This window comes from Equus przewalskii, chromosome 19, assembly GCF_037783145.1.
Source record: "Equus przewalskii isolate Varuska chromosome 19, EquPr2, whole genome shotgun sequence".
Lineage (NCBI taxonomy): Eukaryota > Metazoa > Chordata > Mammalia > Perissodactyla > Equidae > Equus > Equus przewalskii.
Genome location: NC_091849.1, coordinates 49,338,381 through 49,358,248, shown reverse-complemented (window position 1 = coordinate 49,358,248; position 19,868 = coordinate 49,338,381). Strand labels below are relative to the sequence as shown.

Genomic DNA, 19,868 nt, shown 5'->3' with positions numbered 1-19,868 from the left:
AAATAAAGTTATAAAAATAGGCTTAGGTAAAAGCAGGTAAGACTATTGGATTTTACTCTAGAAGCGAAGGTAACCTGGCGGAGGGTTGAAAGCAAGGAAGGGCAATGATGTAATATGCATTTCTGAAGCATCACTCCGGCTGTTGTGTGAAGAAAAGACTGAAGTCAAAGGACATTGGCAATCTTGGAAGCTGGAAGACAGTTTAGGAGGTATTGCAGTGGTTAGGAGAGAAGATAGAGGTTTAACCTAAGATTGTCCAACACCGGTTCTTTGACTCCAATGTAGCTTATAATGGTTTATGTGTTTTTATTTCCAAGTAACAGTGTAAGTAATCACCAGCAGAGGTGAGGAAGCAGAGTTGAGAGGGAGATGGGCGTGGGTAAGGATAAAAGGTGGGAATTGGAATAGTTGCTCCAAATGATATTTCTTAGTAGTCCCCAGAGCATTTGGAACAAAGCTGTGCTGTGCAAAAGACAGACTTAAATATGTACTTGTTGAAAGAAATGACGTTCAACTTTTTAACTAGCACATTGGAAGGTGGGCTAACATAACTTTGGGTAGAATCTTGTCACTGCAAGTTAAGTTCTCAGTGCATGAAACATCCTTCAGAGGCATTATGGGAGCCTGCTAAGATTGGGACAAATGTACAATCCACGGTCTGGCTGGACCTGCATGCACCAAAGAATGCTGGTGCAGTAAGGAGTAGGGGTTCCAGAAAGTCAGTATAGGACTGACCTAGGGAAAGAAATATGATTGGAAATAGAGATCAGAAAGCTATATTTTCTAAATGAAAAGCAATTTTCTTTGTTCCAATGTCAATATAATATAGTTTTATTTATATTCTTAAATGGCATCATATAACACCTGATGGTTGCTTTTTTTTTTTCAGGCTTGCTTATTTCTTTCTTATGCTTTGCCCCTTTCTCTGGTCCTTCTCCTCACTTCTTCCATCCACATTATTCCCATCTCTGCACTAAAGTCCCAGCCAGGTACCTGCGCCTGTGTTAAAATCACAATTTGTTGGGGCCAGCCCCATGCCCAAGTGGTTAAGTTGGCGCGCTCCGCTTTGGCAGCCCAGGGTTTCGCTGGTTCAGATCCTGGGCACCGCTTGTCAGGCCATGCCAAAGCAGCGTAAGCAGCGTCCCACATGGCGCAACCAGAGGTACTCACAACTAGAATATACAACTATGTACTGTGGGGCTTTGGGAGAATAAGAAAAAAAAAGGAAGATTGGCAACAGAAGTTAGCTCAGGTGTCAATCTTTAAAACGAAAAAAAAAATCACAATTTGTTTCTTCCTACATTTTTCACCAAGGCCTTATTATTACTTATAGACATATATACTTACATGTTTTTATGTATATGTATGTGTGTGTTTATGTTTTGTCTATATGGCATAATATTATATGCACTATCATTTGCTTTATTATTTACCAATTACTCATAAAAATCCTTCCAAGGATTTAAAATTGCACAGAACAGATGTAGCATAATTTAGTTTGCCATAGTCCTATTTAAAACTAATCTAGCCTCGGTTGAAAATTTTCCCCTTCCTCCTGATTGGAGATGAAGTCCTCTATAATTTTCTTCTAAAATACTTATTTCACTTAGAAAAATATTTAAAGCTTTTAATTTATGTGAATGTTAATTTCAAATACCCAGATTGGTAGCCTTTTGTTCCATCACTAATTATTAAGTAACTTATCTTTTTTCTCTGAAGAGATTATAGGTCTTTTAATGGATTAACTGTTCATATGATAATAATATCTTCATTATTTTTATTCTTTTCGACTGACCTATTTGGCTAGTGTTATGCTGTTACCATATCTGTCTGATTTCTCTGACCAAAAACTACACTGTGATGTTGGCTAAGGCAAGTCTTCCCTCACTATTCTGTTCTTCATACCATTCTTGACAATTGTCAAGCATTTACTCTTCATTTAGATTATTTTATACAACTTTCTCCCAAAGCCTGGGTTCTAATTGTAATTACATTAAATGCACATACTTTAAAATTTTTCTATGATACTGGCTTCTCATTCAAGACTATAGGTATATTTTTCCATTTGTCCAATCTCATCCTTCAGTGGGATTTTACACTTTCATTTGCACAATTCTGAGCTTTTCTTACTTAGGTTATCCTTAAGTGTTTCATGGTTTGATCTCTGAGATCTTGTCTTGAAGTTGCTTTTGCTCAAGGAGCATACCCCGTTCTTACATATACTAGTTGGAGTAACTTAGGGGGAGTGCTGATGGCGATCATATAGGTGGGGATAAATTCTTCCAAGGCAGCCCTTGGCACTTCATTTACTTTAGTCTCTCCCAAGATTTTGGGTTTCTAGCACAAAAGGGAAAATCAAGCAGTGTTCTCTGTCTTGAGTATCTGCTCTGCCTGACTTTGATCATAGTCATTTTAACTTTCTAATGATTGTCATTTCAAGTGCATGTACCCTGGGTGGCCTTTGTGTTTTCACACAAGTGTTTCTCAGGTAATTATCCCAAATGGGGCTTTGGGGATTTTTCTTTAAAGAGTTATTGTCCGGCAGAGAAGGAGTAGGAACACACATACCAATATTAACAATATTTCCATTGTAGGGAAATTGAGATAGTCACCATAAGAATTTCTTACATATATAGACTAACTTTAACGGCAAAAATAAAAATTAACTCATTAACTATGACTTTAAATTCCTGTGTATAAATATGCTTTGTTTTTTGTTAGGCACCTGTGCTAATAAAATCCTTGGATTCTGAGTTTGATAGCAGTCTTAATAAAAGTAAGATTATAGAAGCGGTAATAAAACCTATCATGCATGATTAAGTGCAGAGGGCAAATTAATTTGGCACTGCTTTGACAGAAAATTTCCCTTTGTTGTGCTTATATGCCTGTATTTTGTATCAATGGTTTTTATGATTCTGTGGTAGTTATGCCTTTAAGGTGATGAGCTATACGCTGATGATAGAATATAAGACTCGAGATGTTTACCCAGGAAATGCATAGAGGTCATAGCAGGTGCAGAGTCCCATGCTGCCTATGTCATTTGTACAAAAAGGAAGGCCTAATATTTTGCAAAATATTGCATCACTCTGTGTTTGAGACAGTTTTTAAGGAAAAACTCTAATTTTAGTACTTTAATAGCAGAAGATGATATATTTTTACATCTTAAAATTGGAATTGAGAAAGTAAAGTCTACTAAGGATTAAGGAAAATTGATAGGAAACGATCCATCCCATGATTTCCCCCAAATATTCACCCACTCTTCCCTGAATGGATTTTGAAGTGCATGGAAAGTTGGAGACAAAGAGAAGGCAGTCTTCTATGAGAGAGATTAAGGAATTCAGAACAAGGGTAGAATTTAACATCTCTCTTTTTGAGATGATTAAGAATCTGTGCTTATGAGCAACGTGAAATGTGCCATTTAATCATTTTGGGAAGACAATAATTTTCCAAGTTTATACCCATCAGGATACAATTATGATAAATGTAATTGATGAGAGAAAGACAGAAATTTATGTTGATACATTATGTATAAGGCAGTTACCTAAAGAAGAACTGATACAACTACTAGCTACCTGCTTTGACGCTTTGGCAGTTATGCTGTATTCTACTGGGAAATAAACAATGTCCATATAGAATTTTGTTTTATCTAAATATGGTTTTTCTACTTCCTTTCTTATATGCACTGATCAAAAAAATCTTAGTCAATGTCAGCTCTCAGAAAATGTAAGATCCTATCTAGGTTAATGGATGGCCAGTTTCAGCCCAATTTATTTGTGGGAAGATGACAGATCACTTTCTTTGCATTTACACCTGCAATAATACTTTAAATTCATTTTGATTTACTTTCATTTGAATTGCATCAATGATACAAGATTTTCCTGGATTTCATGAAAGACTTCACTCTCATGAATGGTGTATATCCCATATAAATCATTGCATAATTGAGAAAGGATGACTAATATCTCAGAATAGGAAACCATTATTGATTCAATAGGTCTAACTGACTTGAAGTTCCCATCCAACTCAGTCTTGTTTCTAATGAATTGCTTGTCCTGGGGAAGGAGTATGTGCATTTTAATGTGGGGGAAAAAGCCAAAAAATGAATGTCTAAGTGTGGGATTACAGATATTAATAAAGATTATAGCAGGCATCAATAAAATTTTCTACATGGCCAGAACATTCCACCTAAAAAATAATAATAAAACAAAATGCTAAATTCTATGGAGCAGTCCAGAACTGATGACTGACCATTTGGTTCATATGGATGTTGTCCAGAACCAGAAATGTCTTTTAAAAATGGAAGTATTCCTAGGAAAGTTCTTCTGACTCAAAACCTTAACAAGAACAATAGTTAGAATTGCCATATAGTTTGTTATCCAGACCACAACACTTTTGAGAGTAAAAGAGGGAATATTTACAATTATGCCAGAACATCAGGCAAAATCAGAAGTGCCCTAGGCAAACCAGCCCTATCAATAATGCTTGTATTATCAACAGTGAAACTTTGCCCTGAGTGGAACCGTTCTTACCAATTTGCCCTGGATATTACACTGGCACAAGAAATCTTTCTTTTAAATCATAAACATAGTGATCATTATGCCTCTAAATAATAATGGATAATATTTATTTAGTATTTACTCTGTGTTCTTAGCACACATACATTTTAACACTGGGCTAAGAATTTTTACATTCATTATCTCATTTGATCCTCACTGCTTATTTTTATCCTTATTTTACCGTTGAGAAAACTGAAGCACAGAGAAATTAAGTAAAATTAGATGGCAAAGCCCAGATCTGAATACAGTTTAGCTCTGTAATCTGCACTCTTAAATAGTAAATTTTATTCTTTCACTGTAGTTCCCTCTAAACATTAGAATCACAGTTGTGCATAATTCTCCTTCCTGTGCTCACAACAGACACTGCTAATCTATCTTTAGTCCTTTCAGTTGAGCCCAGGATTGGCCACAGAATGCTTCTTGACACAATGCTCTAGGAAGCAACATCAGTGTTAAGATCTTTCTACAGACCGTGAACTAGTCCAGATCCCTATTTTACAAATGGGAAAACTGAAGCCCATTGTTCTTGGTGAGGCAGATATTGCCCACCCAACATCTGTAACTGCCTCTTTTTTCTTGCCACCAAAACCTCAGTTTTGTTCACTCGTAGGTGGGCACACATAGCAGAAGAGGCTTGGCTTTCTCTAGGCCCAAGGCATAAATCTGCAGTAGTGCAAGGTAATCATGATATCAGCATTCCCTTTACCAATGGCCAGGTCAGGAATGAATATGAGATACTCTGGCCTATGAGATGAGAGATTATTAGCTACCACTAGCTAGAGAGAGGAAACTCTGGAAAACTCTGTTCTTGAAGAAGAAACACAAGAGAAGATCCAGTGCATCCTCTTCTTCCTGCCACGGGACACTATATTCCTTGGGGAAGGGTACAGTTTAGGATGTTGTCAACCATAAAACACAAGTTTGAAGATATCAATTCCTATATCATGTGGATAATCAAAACATGTTATATCAGTTTTCTATTGCTATATAACAAATTCCTTCAAACTTAGCAGCTTAAAACAACACACATTTATTATCGGTCTCCATGGGTCAGGATTATAGGGATGGCTTAGCTGCATCTTCTGCTTAGGGTGTCACAAGACTGTAATTAAGATGTCAGTCAGGATGCATTTTCATCTGGAGGCTCAACCGGGGAAGAACCCATTTCCAAGCTCATTCAGGCTGTTGGCAGAATTCATTTGCTTGCAGTTGTCTGACTGAGTTGTACGATCAATTTTTTTCTGGCTGTTGACTGGAGACCACCCTCAGGTTTTATAGGTTGCCCACAGTTTCTAGAGGCCATCTGAAATTCCTTGCTCTGTCGTCTTCTCCAACAAGGACACTTACTTCAGTAAGGTCTTGAGCAGTTTTCTGGAGTTATCTGTGGGAAAGAAGAGGAACAAACTGATTTTCCACAAGTGAAAACAAACTTAAGAGCCTAGCTTCAAAAGTGGCTGGGTGGTTTCTCAGTGGTAGACAAGCCACCTTGGACAAACTGGGTAACGGGTGCAGGTAGGATTTTCTCTTCTCTTCTGTGGTCACTTGTAAAGATTAGAAAGGGAGAATAGGATCCAGAGAAGGTACAGCGTAAACATTCATGCATGTATTTGCTTGTGCTTTCACTCATTCCTACATTTATCCAACAGACATTCAGAGAGCACAAAATATAGGCTAGGAGCTCTGGCAGATGCAAAGACGAATCATACACGTATACATCTAATGGGAGCAAGGAGAAGCAAAAAATACAATTAAGTACAAAATAACACAGAAACTATTAAGGACCTTAAAAGAGAAACGTGCCGTGGCAAGGACCCTAAATACTAAGCTTGCCTAGAGGATAAAGAACGTTTGTTCAGCAAGAACCCAAAGGTAAATCAGAACATTCAAAGTCAGGGAGGGCGAGCACTCCAGGTAGAGGAACAGATAAACAATGAGCAGAAGAAGGAAAGTGTTAAGTCTGTGAGGAGATGAGCAGGGGAGAGCTTATGGTACAACGTGACAGGAGAATAGCACAAGAAACTCACAGGATCAAAATGAGAACTGCAAAGGTAGGCGAACAGAAAAAGAATTCATTACATTCATATTAGACTTGTTTCCTGAGACCTTAATAAACTTATGCCAACTCAAGATGATTTACAAGAATTAGGTCAACTAGTAGATGGAGAAGTTTCTGCGTCTAGTATGAGTTTAAACAAAAAGAATAGATGATTGGAGTTTGCATTATCATAATTACCAAAGAATAAACGAAATATTAAACTTATTCACAAGAAACCATCTTGAATGTCGTGAGGTGATATATAGTATTTGCTCATGGCAAAATAAAGCTACCCCCATAAATCGAATCTTTTTCCTCTTTCTCCTGTCCCTGTACTTCCCTCCTACTTTAGTCATCTGACAAACTCATGAACACCTTTCAGTCCTTCAAAATCTTCTCTTAGGAGCATCTCATCCAGTAAAAGACAAAGGCCTCGTGGTAATTTTCTTTTAAAGAGATAAAATCGTAAAACATAAGTAAAACTATAATTGAGGTAATTCTGAACATAAACCAGGAACCAAAGCTTCATTCCATTAGGGCACTAAGTTTGGCTCACAGAGTGTCCTCTAAGATCAGGATCCTGAACCGCCCTGGTGGCGTCCAGCAGGGTGTCAGTGCTTCATACGTGCAACTTGCTTGGCAGTTAATATGCGTTCACATGGCTCTACCTAGCCCCTCCCTCAAGTTTACTCAACAGTCACAATCTCAGAGCTTGTGGCCTTCTGAGGATTTTCAACTGGAAGAGCTTTGAAGGTATCTGCACATGCGTGTGTGCATGTGTCCTCCTGTGCAACATTGTTGTAGTCAAACAAGCTGTGTGGGAGGCGTGTGAGTCAACAGACTTTTAGAAAAGCAAATCACTGGATTTGTGAGCATGTACATGGTTGCCTGGCATAGTTTCTTAAGTGCGTGCTTTTTGGATGAAATTTTTTTCTGGCCTTTGTTTCTTCCTGAAAACTCATTCTCAAGCTCTGTGGACTCCTGTTCTAGAACAGAAGACAGTCCTCATGGAGAGTATCATTAATGTTTGAGATAGCAATAAACATTATTCCACTGAGACCCTCTGTGGAGCCGGTTAATGAAGAAAGAAATGAGTTTTATTCTCATATCATTCTTAAAATATAGATAGTCTCATGCTAGGCCAAATAAACAAGCAAATATTTTGCAGCTCTAATTTTAGCCTCTAGCATGGGAGATGCAAGGTGGGAGTGTTGAGCGTATACAGTTTGGCAAATGGTAGGGAACAAATGAGTGAATGAGGTTATTTGTTTTATGCCTTATCATGGTTGATATCTTCAAGCATATCATCAGGATACTAATGAAGTCTTAAATGGGCAAAATATGCTGCTAGTTCCATTTTGAACCATTCTAAACACAACTGCCAATCCTCACCTTCAATCCCAAGGCAATCGATCAGCCAGCCAACGCATTTAATGAATACAGCTCTGTGCCAGGCACTGTTTGGGAACTGAAAATACAGAGCTGGATAAAACATTGCAAGTCTGTGCCCTTAAAGACAGTTTGTGCGTGAGACAGTGGGGGACAGAAGGTGATAAATGGTGGAGTGTACAACACATATGTCGAACACTCAAAAAGACAGACCAACTCTCAGAATCATTTGTTATTAGGGGAAGAAGGACGGCAGCAACAGAGATACCATTGCATATATATTAGAATGGCTAAATTTTTTTTTAAATGACAATACCACTTGCGGGTGAGGGTGTGGAGCAACAGAGATTCTCATTCATTGCTGGTAGGAATGCAAAACAGTACAGTCATTTTGGACAATAGTTTGGCAGTTTCTTAAGGAGCTAACTAGTCTTATCCAGCAACTGAGCTCCTAGATATTTATGGCAACTTGTTTCAAAACGTAGGTCTACACGAAACCTACACGTGAATGTTTATAACGGTTTATTCATAATTGCCAAACTCTGGAAGCAACTGAGATGTCCTCCAGCAGGTGAATGGTAAGCAAATGGTGGTACAGTCACACAATGCAGCATTCAGTGATAAAAAGAACGAGCTAACAAGCCAGGCAAAAACATGGATTCATATCACTAAGTGAAAGAAGCCAGTCTGAGAAAACAACATTCTGTATGATTCTATTTATACGACGTTCTGGAAGAGGCAAAACTACAGAGATGATAAACAGATCAACGGCTCTATAAATCCAAGACTATTCTTAAATAAAAAAGTTTATGGACAAAAGACAACCCATAAAGAAGGAAAGGATTAGTTTGGGGAAAAGATAATAGTTCGTTTTTAGACATGTCATATTTGAGGTGTCTATGAAACATCTAGGTGGAGAGATGTATTTGTTCACTTGTTAAGCATATAGTTATTGAATGTCTACTATGTGCCAGACACTGTTCAATGCGTTATTCAAAACAAAATCCCCGTTTTCCTCAAACCTATAATGAAGACGACAAACGAATAGTAAATAATTATAAAATAGGCATACTATTACTTGTCAATAAATGCTACGAAGGATGGTGATATGAAAAGTTATTAAAGGTTTGTGGGTCTAGAATTGAGGACAGGTGTCTAATAAGGAGACAGAGGTCATTCTGGAGCCTAACAAAAGCCCATGGTTGTTAAAAACTCTGGTTGCTCTATATGGCCCCATTACAAGGGGATCTGAACTAGTCAGTGTGTCATAAAACAGATTGGAATCCATTTCCTCTTTGGAGGGAATGAAGGTCCAAATCCCTTGGCTCTGAAGTGACCCTCGATGTTGGCAATCAAGGCTGAGTATTTAGAACTCTAAATGAAAACAGAGGGAGAGGCTATTGAGAAAGATGCCATGATTTGAGGTAGTATACTCTAAATGGTTATGAACAAAATGATTTGGAGAGCGTATAAAAATACATGGTCCCTCCACTGGGCCTCACTTGCAAAGATGCAGATGAAGCAGATGTGGGTTGAATTTCTTCCAGATGATCTGAGGTCTAATTTTGGGTTAAGGTTGAGAGGATGAGGATACCAGGCAAGGGTAATGCAATTAGCAAATGCGATCTGGAAGCACACCAGGGTCACAAGAGTGAAAGACGAGATATGAAATGTAGCATTAATGGACACAAAATAATTGATGACATAAAGACAGAGGAAATGGGAGATGCTGGGCATAGCTGAGAGAATTAGAATGGGAGAAACCTAGGAAGAGAGGCCAGGATGTTATTCTAAGGTAGACAAGGATGGGAATGTAGAGTATCGGAGATGCTGCTAGGCATCAAGAGGAAAAAGTCAGCAGTTTTCAGGGCATTGGGAAGTTCTTTGGGTAGTCCTCCTAAGGATATAGGGGAGGCAACAAACCACATCATAGTTAGCCCATCAGGAATTCTGAGGGGCTTGAAACTTTCTCAAGCCTGAGATTTGGAGGTGGGAGTATATTAATAAGACTGTTTTGTTAGAAGTACCAGAAACCAATTCTGATAATTTAAGTGGAAAATAAATGCACTAAAAGGATGGTGAGTAGCTCTCATGGAAATGGAGAATGATACAACAGGAGAGCTTCCCATATGCCCAGAGACCACTGGACCCCCAGTAATTACATGAAGAGGCTGGTGCTACACTTGGGTTTTCTCTACTTTCTGAAAGAGTTGCTTGATGTAGGAAGGAACAGGCCAGTGGATAAAAGTATCATGGTCAGTCAGAGCAGTCTAGACCTTGAGTGACTTGACACTGTTTGCATGAGAACTGCCTCCAGAACTCAGGCTGGGCTAAGCCTGCAGGTAGCACTGTGATTGCCTCACCTTCTCCCACAAAGGGAGAGAGGAAATGTGGAGTTTGAGAATGTTTTGGGACCTGATCAAGCTAGAGCAAGGGTTTCAAAGTTAGGGTGTCAATTTCAAAAAGATCATCATAAGTAGAATTCAAGAACTTTAAAAAGCTGCTATTGAGCCAATCCAGGCCATAACTTTGTGAAGACTTTTGCTACCATCTTGATTAAATATTTCCACTCAGAATACTTGGTGAGTAATGACTTAAACTGCAAAATGACATAGGGCATCTCTTTAAGTTCACTTTACTTCGGTTTTCTCACGTTATGCCTTGTTTTACCATCTACCCAATACTTCCCTGAAAGCGAAAACTACTGAATCTTGCCAGCGTATGCCTCCATCTCCCAGTACCTCACAAAATACCAAATCTATAGTGGGGGCCCAATAATTTTTGTGAAAATGATAGATGGATGTTTGGCTAGATGGATAGATAGATGGAGCTGGATGGATAGGCAGAAGGATGAGTGGATGAATAGACAGATAAATATAGCCATAGAACCCCTGCATTTCTTTATAAGGGACAGTAGGGTCAATTTGAAAGACAATTAGGAACGATCATTTCATGTAGTTAGAGTCCACGTGAATTTGCAGACCCTGTTATGAAGAACAGATCAAACTTCAACACATTTGAAATCCACATCCCTAAAGGTGGGTCAAATGGAAAACAGATTGTGGATTGTGGTTGTTCTTAGTTGAATTGTGTCCCCCCAAAAAGATATGTTGCAGTCCTAGCCCCTAGTACCTCAGAATGCGACCTTATTTGGAAATAGGATCTTTACAGAGATAATCAAGTTAACATGGGGTCATGAGGGTGAGCTCTAATTCAATATGATTGGTGTTCTTATAAAAAAGGGAAATTTGGATGCAGGCATATGAAAAGACACAGGGAGAAAGCAGCCATCTACCAGACAAGACACATCTGAGGCTACCAGAAGTTAGGAGAGAGGCCTGGGACAGGTCCTTCCGTAACACCTTCAGAGGGAACATGGCTCTGTGAACACCTGGATTTTGGACTTCGAGCCTCCAGAACTGTGAGACAATTCATTTCTGCCTCTAAACAATCCAACTTGTGGTACTCCGCGAACTAATACAGTCGTAAACAAGATATTTCTGGTAGGGGAAAGGAATGTCTGAACATACGTGTGCCTATTTCCTTAGTAGGAAAAAGACTTTTGATCATTTTGTTTCTTTTTTTCTAATAGAAAACTAATGACAATAATCTTAGAAGCTTTTTGACAAAGTCATAAAGCATAGAACTCACCAGCTCTGAGCAATTTGAGACACCAAGTAGATAAGGCTTTCAAGGCATTTTGCTGTCAAGGGGAGAAAAAGGGCGGTAGACGCAAGTTAAAATGGAGTCATGAGACAACTTTTTACTTGATTGGGAAAACTAAGAGTACCCTTGTCTGCTGATAAGGATATCCAGTAGACAAGGAAAACAAGGGAATTGCATGAGTGACATCTTTCCGGAAGTGAGATGGAATAGGACCCAGCAGGGGTGGTACTGTGTACCTATAGTAATAGTTTTCTTTCTCTTTCTTCTCCATACTTTCTGAAACACTATTTTTAAAAACTACAAAAATCCTATATTAAAACTTTACCTTGCCAAAGAGAGGAATTAAGGGGTGATTAATCTTATTATAAAAGAACCTTTTAAATAGCCAGCTCCCCTAGTGCATTTAAAGGATTTTTAATACTGAATTTGCACTCGACTTTTGAAGGAGAAGTCTATTGCACAACACTGGGTACATCTGTATACAATTACACAGTACAGAGGTAAAGAGACATGTGGCTGCACCGTTATGCCTACAGTTTAGTAATTTAAAGTATAATGTAGGGCATTCCCCTAAAGACTTAGACTTTAATTATTTGGGGAGATTGTTTTGTTTAATTTTATCCTGGTAGGATTATGGGGCGGAGGTTGCTGACATGTTAGCATATTTTTCACTTGACTGGATGTTGCAGCTGAGAATATTTTGTTTTTTTCATAAATTAATAAGCTCAAATGTAATTTTTGGTCTCCTTCACTGCCTCTGTGCTTTTATATATTCTGCCCAAGTCCCTCAATGTTCCATTCTATTTTAACTATAAAATATAATAATGCACTAAAGGGAGGTGGTAACGTTTATCATAAAGTTATAGTTTTTCCACTTTGCTTTCCAAATCCATTTAAGTTAGCAGCACAAAGCATAGCTGCTTTATAATGCTTATGTTCACAGCAAAAGCATATAAATATTCCACCCACCAAACTGGTTCATAAAGAGAACATTATGGGAAGGGATATTTTAGGTAACATCAGTACATATGTGTAAACCCCATATAATTTAGGCCATAAATTCACAGCATCTCAAACTCTTTGTGCTGAGAAGTTCACACGAACTTCTTAATGAGATCAGAACAGAAGCACCTGCTGGCAAGTCCGCCCTTGTAATTATTATGCTGGAGGAGTTCCTGCTTTACCTATGCGAAAATGAAGTTTAATCAAACTACAGCTCTATGTGATACCAAGAAAAAGTTAAATGTGAAAAGTTTAGCCAGTCGTCTGAATCTTTACTATCCAATATGGTAGCCGTAATCTAAATGTGGCTATTGAACACTTGAAATGTGGCTACTCTTAATTGAGATGTGATTTAAGTGTAAAATAGATACACCACTTCCAAGAGATAGGATGCAAAATATCTCATTACTACTTTTTTACGCTGAGTATGTGTTGTAATAATATTTTGGATATACTGGATTAAATAATACATGTTACTGAAATTAATTTCATCTGTTTCTTTTTGCTCTTTTAAATGGGGGTGCAAGAAAATTTAAAATTACATATTTGGCTTGCAATTATATTTATAGGATAATACTCCTCTACTTGTTTCCAAATGTTACATGCTTTGTAATCCATAGGGGAAAATAGCTGGTTGTCTATCTGCCATATTTGGTTTGCATGCTATTTTGATTAAGATCACAGATTATGAAATTAAGCGCCTGTCTCCACATTTTGACTCTGCTTCTTAACAGCAACTTACTTCTTTGCTAAGACTTAGTTTTCTCAGCAGGAAAATGAGGATGATAGAAACACCTACTTCATATAATTTATTATGAGCAGTTAATGAGATAATTTGCATTATGATTTTAGCAGAGTGCCAGGCTTATGTAACATTCAAGAGCTGACAGACATCTTTTGTTTAGCCAAACATTTAGTTTAGTGCAGCAATTTTTAAAACTTTGAATTTGACTGCCTGTAGGTGAGGTCCATATTCTCTAGTTTAGCCACAGGCCCTGTAAGTATCTATTGTCTGTACACAATTTGAATTGTCCTTGTCCTGAGGACATTTGAACCTGTGAAAAGGCCACAAAATTGCTCAAAACAACCCATTTTATCACCAGATCAGAGGAACTTCAGGCTAATTAGAGATTCTAACCAATCAAAAATGCATTTGGTTCAGTTAACTATTTTATTTATTTATTAAATTCAAAAGGTGCCTCTTTTACTGAGGTCCCCAGGCACAGCACAGTGATGTAAATTGCTAGCATTAAATTATATTATGATAGCCCAAAGATATCTGAAGTGTTCCCAGCAAACACAGCAACAGCGGGTCTTACAGCAGGCCTGAGATGTAAACTAACTGGAAGTTCTTCCAGGCCAAAAGAAGGAGGGAGGAAGCCAGCATGCTGAGCTATTCCATCTATACCGCTAACTTAGACGACTAGGGTCTATTTATGCCCAGTTGATAACTGAGGCAATCACACAGTTAATTAAAATATCAAGAGAGTTGACAGAGATCTGACAAAGCTATCACCTCACCTTTCCTTTCCATTCCTTTATCCTTATCAGGAACACTTGGGAATGCAAACTGTCATGCAGATTATGTCCCTTTAGACACAATCCTTAATCTCCTGGAATGCTGAAGTCCACTAAAAATCACCTTCAAGGCCCTAAATGGCCTGCCCCACCCCTTGTCTCTTACTACTTCTCAGGTTCAATCTCAGGGTGCTACAGCCACTCAGCTTTCCCACCTGCTCCTCCAAGAGTCCAAGTCAGCTCCCACCGCAGGGCCTTTGCACATACAGTTCCCTCTACCTCCCATGCTCTTTCCCTAGATATGCACCTGATTCCCTGGCCTGCCCTTGGCCTTTGGCCATCTTCTCTAGACTGCAATCATCACTGCAATCCTCACACAGTCCTTTCTCCCAACTTCTGTTTTCACATAGTATTTCTTACTATCATTCTATACATTTTAAGTATTTTTCTTTGTTTCTAATTATCTATATTTATATTTCCTGCTAGAATGTAGGCTCCATGAAAGCAAACATTTTTGTTTATTGATTATTCTTAGGACTTAGAAAAATAAAAAATATAATAAATAATGATAATTGTTAAGAGGTAAAATAACGTAGGAAAGGGAGAAAGGAGGTGTATGTGAGGACTAAGGAGTGTGGCCAGGGAAAGCCTCACAGAGAAGAGCATTGGAAGACAAATCTGAAGGAGGCCAGGGAGTGTTGAGGGCCAAGCACCGAGAGGAAAGGCTTCAAAGATGCTGCATGGCAGCAGGCCTGACGTGGTATATCCCATGCCCAGCACACTGTAGTTGCTCAATAAATATTTTTTGAATGAACAAATAATTTTTCTTTAAAAAGCACATCACAAAAAAACAGCCCATGTTCATGAATCAGAAGACTTAACATTGTTAAAATGGTAACATTCCCCAAACTGATCTGTAGATTCAACACAATCTCCATCAGAATCTCATCCGCTTTCTTTGTAGAAATTAACAAGCTGATTTTAAAATTCATTTGAAATTCCAAGTGGCCCAGAGTAGTTAAAACAATTGTGAAAAACGAAATAGGAGGACTCATACTTTCTGATTTCAGAACTTACTACAAAGCAACAATAATCAAACCAGTATACTACTGGCATGAGGATAGACATAGGAATCAATGGAATTGAATTGAAAGTCCAGAAATAAATCCATATATCCATGGTTAACTGTTTTTCAACAAAGATTCCAGGATCGTGTAATGGGGACACAACAGCCTTTTCAGCAAATGGTGCTGGGACACCTGAACAGCCACGTGCAGAATTTGCTTGGACTCTTACTTCACACAATATACAAAAACTAACTCAAAATGGATCAAAGACTTAAAATGAGAGTTAAAACTATAAAATCTTAGAAGAAAATATAAAGGTAAACCTTCATGACCTTTGATTTGGCAAAAGATTCTTAGATATGACATCAAAGGCATGAGCAGCAAAAGAAAAAATAGGTAAATTGGACATCATCAAAACTGAAAACTTTCCTGTTTCAAAAAGCACCCTCAAGAAAGTGAAAAAGAAAATTCACAGAATGGGAGAAAACATTTACAAATCTGATAAGGGGCTTGTATCCAGAATATGTAAAGAACTTTTAAAACTCAATAATAAAAAGACAACCCATTTACAAAATAGACAGAGGATATAAATTGACATTTCTCCAAGGAAGATATACGTATGGCTGATAAGCACATGAAATGATGCTTGAAATCATCAGCCTTCAGGCAAAAGCAAATCAAAACTACAATGACATACCACTTCATAGCCACTAGGTTGAGTAGAATCAAAAAGCCGGATAACAACAAGTGTTGGGGAGGATGTGGAGAAGCCAGAACCCTCACACACTGCTGGTAGGAATGGAAAATGGTGAAGCCACTTTGGAAAGCAGTCTGGCAGTTCCTCAAAAGATTAAACATAGAGTTACCATATGACCCAGCAATTCTACTCCTGGATATATATCTAAAGAGAAAGTATGACATGTGTCCACATAGAAACTTACACGCAAATTTGTATAGTAGCATTATCCATAACAGTCCACAGGCAGAAACAACCCAAATGTCCATCAACTGATGAAAGGATAAACAACTATGGCATACCCATACAGTGGAATATTATTTGGCCATAAAAAATAAAGTCCTGATACACGCTACAACACAGATGAACATTGTGAAACATTATTGCAAACATTGTGTTAAGTGAAAGAAGCTAGTCATAAAAGATCACATTTTATATGATTCCATCATAGGAAATGTCCAGAACAGGGAAAGCTATGCAGACAGAAAGTAAGTTAGTGTTTGCCTAGGGCTGGGAAGAGGAGGTTGGGAGTACAGGGGTGATAGCTAAAGCGTATGGGCTTTCTTTTGACAGCGATTAAAATTGACTGTGGTGATGGTTGCACATATCTGCGAATACACTAAAAACCACTGAATTGTACACTTTCAATGAGTGAATTGTACGTATATGAACTATTTCTCAATAAAGCTGTTTTTAAAAGTACATCACAAGTTGATTCATCAAAAACCCTTAAAATAATAGAAATGTATTTCTATGTGAAAGATCCATCTTCGATCTAACTCCACATTTTAAGTCTGTAGCCTGATTATATAAAACACATTTCCAATTCTAATCTGATACTCTTTGGACCCTCTTCTAGCTTTCCCTAACATCTTACAATGATGATGATCTATAAAAGTCGTGTGTGATCTATAAAAGTCTTCCTGCTAAAGCTCTCTCAGTGCTAGAGCCCAAGGGTTCAGATTTCTTGGTGAGTGGCAGTTTCACACTAAATATATGTTGAAAAAAATCTAGGTTAATTTCCTATATTTTTATTAGAGGTGCTGTGCATAGGAGAGTGAACGCTTACACACGGAAAAATCAAGTCTGGAGTCAAAAGGAGGCAGAATGATTTTATTTTAATGCTTATAGTTAGAATTATTCACTTAAAAATAATGAAAAATGCTTCTGGGATGAAAAAATGATAAACATAGCCCACATTGAATGAAATGATTAATGATGTTCTTTCAAATAGGAACACAGAAGTTGCCACAAAGATGAACTTCCAAGATACATTTATCCTGTAAAAATGTACAAAGGTAGCATTTTTAGGTTTGTTTAGTATGAACATTCAGTTGGATTGACATTGCCCAACTGATCAATTTGTTAACCAGAAGCTCAGTTTAAGAGGGCAGTGCCAACATGCTGTCTCTTCGAAGATTCCTTTTGGTTTCTCTGTCTGTACGGATGTCGCTGCCAATCATATACAGCAGCCAGGCGTTCTTGTGTAATTCCAAATGGGGATGCTCGTCAGAACTGGAGATTCATGGTGTCTCATGTCTAAACCCAGTGACGTCCAGTTCTAGGTCATCATTAGGTTTCTGCTTAATTTATGGCATAAGCTCAATTCCACAGATAAGTCTAGAAAGCTGGGCATGCAAACTTCTCTTGGTATAGGGAAGGGAAGGGAAGACATTTCCCTCTCTTACATCACTGTATGAGAAAAAGAAACATTGTTCAATAAGCTCAGCTGTAGACTTCTTTACATGTGATTTTGAAAAACTACACACTTTGCAAAGCTATCCCAGGATGATTCATCCATGTTGGGGTGGAGTTGAGGTCTGAGAGAGGGTGATTATGGTGAGGCTTGATGTCTGTTGGTCACAGGTTGTGACAATTGAGTCTGTTCTATAGAAAAATACGTTCACTTTCATCGACTACAACTACGCAGACTAGCACATGAGCTGGAATCCTGACCCCTTAACTTGGTAGCTGTGTAATACTAAGCAAATGACACAACCTCTCTGAGCTCAGGGCACCCCTTGGTAAAACGAGAATAGTAGTTGTGCCAACTTCTTTGGGACATCATGGAGATTAAATGGATTAATTCATATAAAGCAACTTGTGTGCGTATACTCACACAAATTCTGAACGCAACTTAAATTCAAATAGAGAGGAGAGAAAGCCAGACATAATTATAAACTCAAACCAGAATCTTATGAATCTATAGACCCTAAGTTACAATTGATTTAAACTTTTCCTTAGAAGACAAAACATCAAATTCATAAAAGCAAAGATAAAATAATTCAACTATCAAAAATAAATAAAATTTTGCATGGCAAAACTTCCACAAGGAAAGCCAAAAGAAAAAAATTTCTAACTGGGGGAAATACTTGCAACACATACTACTCTAAAACATAACAGGCTTATATAAATAAATAATAAAATACCAACCATGCAATAGAAAAAAATGGGCAAATGCATTAACGGAGAATTCAGCAAAAAAAAAAAAAAAAAGAAAGAAAGAAAGAAATGCAAATGGCTCTTAAACATATGAAACTATGCTCAAATCCATTCCTAACCAGAGAAATGCAAATTCAAACCACACAGATACCATGTTTCATCTATCAAGGAGGTGATGAGTTTCTGTGAAACAACACTTTTGCACACTGCTGGTAAGAGCATAACTTAGTACAACTTCTTTGGAGGGAAGTTTGGCAATATCTAAAAAAATTACAAATGAACTTGCCATGCGACCCAGCAATTTCACTCTGGGGAATTTATGCAGCAGATACACTTCATATGTCTAGAATAATCAACATGAAAAGTTACTCATTGTAGCATTCCTTGCAACAGCAAAATACTAGGGGAAAATCCTAAACACAATATGGCTAAATATATTAAGGAACAGCCATACAGTGCAATGTTATATAGGTATAAAAAATGAGGGACCTCTTTATGTACTAAAATGCAAAAGATCTACAAGATCAAAAAATAATAACAGCAATAACAGTAACAGTAGCTAGCAACATTGGATGATTCCGTTGTGACGGAAACTGCACTGAGCGCTCTATGCACATTGACTTAACCACAACAACCCCATGAGGTAAATACGATTACATTTCCCACTTTACAGGAGAAGAAACTGAGGCACAGAGAGGTTAACAAAGTTGTCCGAGATAACTTAGCTAATATTTGCCATAGCCCAAAGTTTGAACTCAGGCAGTCTAGCTCCAGTCTGCTTTTTTTGGGGGGGAAGATTAGCCCTGAGCTAACATCTGCTGCCAATCCTCCTCTTTTTGCTGAGGAAGACTGGCCCTGAGCTAACATCTGTGCCCATCTTCCTCTACTTTATACATGGGATGCCTTCCACAGCATGCTGTGCCAAGTGGTGCCATGTCCGCACCCGGGATCCGAACCAGCAAATCCAGGGCCGCCGAAGTGGAAAGTGCCCACTTAACCACTGTGCCACTGGCCAGCCCCTCCAGTCTGATTTAAAAGAAATATACTATACTGCCTTTCTAGCAAAAAGAAAAGCAAGATGTAGAATAATATAATCTTCTACCATTTATATATTTTAAATGCATGGAAATGACACTGTGCACATACATCATACATATCTCATGTACATATCATCTTATGTACAAACTATTTCCGGAAGATGCGTGAGAAACTGATATTACTGATTACCTGGGGAGGGAAACTAGGCATTTAGAGGACAGGAGTGAGGGGCAGACTTTTCGCTGAATATCCTTTCATGCCATTTGAATTTTGAAACATGTTGAGAAAATAATACAACTTAAAAGAGACAGTTTGCCTTTTACTTATCTCTATTTCAATAGAGAAGATAATAAACTGACTAATAAGTAAGGAATAAACGTCAGGTAAGTATAAATGCCATGAAGAAAAATAAAGCAGTG

At 38.0% G+C, this 19,868-nt stretch overlaps 1 long non-coding RNA gene across 1 annotated transcript in view; it reads right to left on the bottom strand.

Moving 5' to 3' along the window:
• Positions 1-5,562: 5,562 nt before the first annotated feature.
• LOC139077357 (uncharacterized) overlaps positions 5,563-19,868 on the bottom strand; it is a 102,053-nt gene continuing 87,747 nt past the window's right edge. Inside the window, exon 3 of the long non-coding RNA XR_011529802.1 lies at positions 5,563-5,937. This is a non-coding gene — a long non-coding RNA (uncharacterized lncRNA). The remainder of the gene's footprint in view (positions 5,938-19,868) is intronic.